General features: G+C 46.3%; 10 non-coding genes across 10 annotated transcripts in view; all 10 read left to right on the forward strand.

Moving 5' to 3' along the window:
* The window catches only part of LOC115184602 (5S ribosomal RNA), a 119-nt gene extending 29 nt beyond the window's left edge, over positions 1–90 (forward strand). Inside the window, exon 1 of the ribosomal RNA XR_003874435.1 lies at positions 1–90. This exon is cut by the window's left edge and continues 29 nt beyond it. This is a non-coding gene — a ribosomal RNA (5S ribosomal RNA).
* Positions 91–249: 159 nt separating this feature from the next.
* On the forward strand, positions 250–368 carry LOC115184603 (5S ribosomal RNA). Its single transcript, XR_003874436.1, has one exon. It is a non-coding gene; the product is annotated as a 5S ribosomal RNA (ribosomal RNA).
* Positions 369–529: 161 nt separating this feature from the next.
* On the forward strand, positions 530–648 carry LOC115184604 (5S ribosomal RNA). The gene has a single exon (XR_003874437.1). It is a non-coding gene; the product is annotated as a 5S ribosomal RNA (ribosomal RNA).
* Positions 649–809: 161 nt separating this feature from the next.
* Positions 810–928, forward strand: LOC115184605 (5S ribosomal RNA). Its single transcript, XR_003874438.1, has one exon. It is a non-coding gene; the product is annotated as a 5S ribosomal RNA (ribosomal RNA).
* A 161-nt stretch (positions 929–1089) lies between these two features.
* On the forward strand, positions 1090–1208 carry LOC115184606 (5S ribosomal RNA). Its single transcript, XR_003874439.1, has one exon. It is a non-coding gene; the product is annotated as a 5S ribosomal RNA (ribosomal RNA).
* A 161-nt stretch (positions 1209–1369) lies between these two features.
* Positions 1370–1488, forward strand: LOC115184607 (5S ribosomal RNA). The gene has a single exon (XR_003874440.1). It is a non-coding gene; the product is annotated as a 5S ribosomal RNA (ribosomal RNA).
* A 161-nt stretch (positions 1489–1649) lies between these two features.
* Positions 1650–1768, forward strand: LOC115184609 (5S ribosomal RNA). Its single transcript, XR_003874442.1, has one exon. It is a non-coding gene; the product is annotated as a 5S ribosomal RNA (ribosomal RNA).
* Positions 1769–1929: 161 nt separating this feature from the next.
* LOC115184610 (5S ribosomal RNA) lies at positions 1930–2048 on the forward strand. Its single transcript, XR_003874443.1, has one exon. It is a non-coding gene; the product is annotated as a 5S ribosomal RNA (ribosomal RNA).
* A 161-nt stretch (positions 2049–2209) lies between these two features.
* On the forward strand, positions 2210–2328 carry LOC115184611 (5S ribosomal RNA). The gene has a single exon (XR_003874444.1). It is a non-coding gene; the product is annotated as a 5S ribosomal RNA (ribosomal RNA).
* Positions 2329–2489: 161 nt separating this feature from the next.
* LOC115184612 (5S ribosomal RNA) overlaps positions 2490–2500 on the forward strand; it is a 119-nt gene continuing 108 nt past the window's right edge. Inside the window, exon 1 of the ribosomal RNA XR_003874445.1 lies at positions 2490–2500. This exon is cut by the window's right edge and continues 108 nt beyond it. This is a non-coding gene — a ribosomal RNA (5S ribosomal RNA).

Consider the following 2500-nt stretch of genomic DNA (forward strand, 5'->3'; position numbering starts at 1 on the left):
CGATCTCGTCTGATCTCGGAAGCTAAGCAGGGTCGGGCCTGGTTAGTACTTGGATGGGAGACCGCCTGGGAATACCAGGTGCTGTAAGCTTTTTGTCCACGAGGGTGTGCTCTTACACTATTTCATCAGCAACACTGCCTTGTAGTAAGCATTTAATGATGAATTGACTAAATGCAGCTTCCTGCTGCAAAATGCAGTCTGTTTATCAGACTCACTTTGACTATATGTTGTACCAAGAGATTGTTTATCGTTTACGGCCATACCAGCCTGGGTACGCCCGATCTCGTCTGATCTCGGAAGCTAAGCAGGGTCGGGCCTGGTTAGTACTTGGATGGGAGACCGCCTGGGAATACCAGGTGCTGTAAGCTTTTTGTCCACGAGGGTGTGCTCTTACACTATTTCATCAGCAACACTGCCTTGTAGTAAGCATTTAATGATGAATTGACTAAATGCAGCTTCCTGCTGCAAAATGCAGTCTGTTTATCAGACTCACTTTGACTATATATGTTGTACCAAGAGATTGTTTATCGTTTACGGCCATACCAGCCTGGGTACGCCCGATCTCGTCTGATCTCGGAAGCTAAGCAGGGTCGGGCCTGGTTAGTACTTGGATGGGAGACCGCCTGGGAATACCAGGTGCTGTAAGCTTTTTGTCCACGAGGGTGTGCTCTTACACTATTTCATCAGCAACACTGCCTTGTAGTAAGCATTTAATGATGAATTGACTAAATGCAGCTTCCTGCTGCAAAATGCAGTCTGTTTATCAGACTCACTTTGACTATATATGTTGTACCAAGAGATTGTTTATCGTTTACGGCCATACCAGCCTGGGTACGCCCGATCTCGTCTGATCTCGGAAGCTAAGCAGGGTCGGGCCTGGTTAGTACTTGGATGGGAGACCGCCTGGGAATACCAGGTGCTGTAAGCTTTTTGTCCACGAGGGTGTGCTCTTACACTATTTCATCAGCAACACTGCCTTGTAGTAAGCATTTAATGATGAATTGACTAAATGCAGCTTCCTGCTGCAAAATGCAGTCTGTTTATCAGACTCACTTTGACTATATATGTTGTACCAAGAGATTGTTTATCGTTTACGGCCATACCAGCCTGGGTACGCCCGATCTCGTCTGATCTCGGAAGCTAAGCAGGGTCGGGCCTGGTTAGTACTTGGATGGGAGACCGCCTGGGAATACCAGGTGCTGTAAGCTTTTTGTCCACGAGGGTGTGCTCTTACACTATTTCATCAGCAACACTGCCTTGTAGTAAGCATTTAATGATGAATTGACTAAATGCAGCTTCCTGCTGCAAAATGCAGTCTGTTTATCAGACTCACTTTGACTATATATGTTGTACCAAGAGATTGTTTATCGTTTACGGCCATACCAGCCTGGGTACGCCCGATCTCGTCTGATCTCGGAAGCTAAGCAGGGTCGGGCCTGGTTAGTACTTGGATGGGAGACCGCCTGGGAATACCAGGTGCTGTAAGCTTTTTGTCCACGAGGGTGTGCTCTTACACTATTTCATCAGCAACACTGCCTTGTAGTAAGCATTTAATGATGAATTGACTAAATGCAGCTTCCTGCTGCAAAATGCAGTCTGTTTATCAGACTCACTTTGACTATATATGTTGTACCAAGAGATTGTTTATCGTTTACGGCCATACCAGCCTGGGTACGCCCGATCTCGTCTGATCTCGGAAGCTAAGCAGGGTCGGGCCTGGTTAGTACTTGGATGGGAGACCGCCTGGGAATACCAGGTGCTGTAAGCTTTTTGTCCACGAGGGTGTGCTCTTACACTATTTCATCAGCAACACTGCCTTGTAGTAAGCATTTAATGATGAATTGACTAAATGCAGCTTCCTGCTGCAAAATGCAGTCTGTTTATCAGACTCACTTTGACTATATATGTTGTACCAAGAGATTGTTTATCGTTTACGGCCATACCAGCCTGGGTACGCCCGATCTCGTCTGATCTCGGAAGCTAAGCAGGGTCGGGCCTGGTTAGTACTTGGATGGGAGACCGCCTGGGAATACCAGGTGCTGTAAGCTTTTTGTCCACGAGGGTGTGCTCTTACACTATTTCATCAGCAACACTGCCTTGTAGTAAGCATTTAATGATGAATTGACTAAATGCAGCTTCCTGCTGCAAAATGCAGTCTGTTTATCAGACTCACTTTGACTATATATGTTGTACCAAGAGATTGTTTATCGTTTACGGCCATACCAGCCTGGGTACGCCCGATCTCGTCTGATCTCGGAAGCTAAGCAGGGTCGGGCCTGGTTAGTACTTGGATGGGAGACCGCCTGGGAATACCAGGTGCTGTAAGCTTTTTGTCCACGAGGGTGTGCTCTTACACTATTTCATCAGCAACACTGCCTTGTAGTAAGCATTTAATGATGAATTGACTAAATGCAGCTTCCTGCTGCAAAATGCAGTCTGTTTATCAGACTCACTTTGACTATATATGTTGTACCAAGAGATTGTTTATCGTTTACGGCCA

Source organism: Salmo trutta, unplaced genomic scaffold (genome assembly GCF_901001165.1).
Source record: "Salmo trutta unplaced genomic scaffold, fSalTru1.1, whole genome shotgun sequence".
Lineage (NCBI taxonomy): Eukaryota > Metazoa > Chordata > Actinopteri > Salmoniformes > Salmonidae > Salmo > Salmo trutta.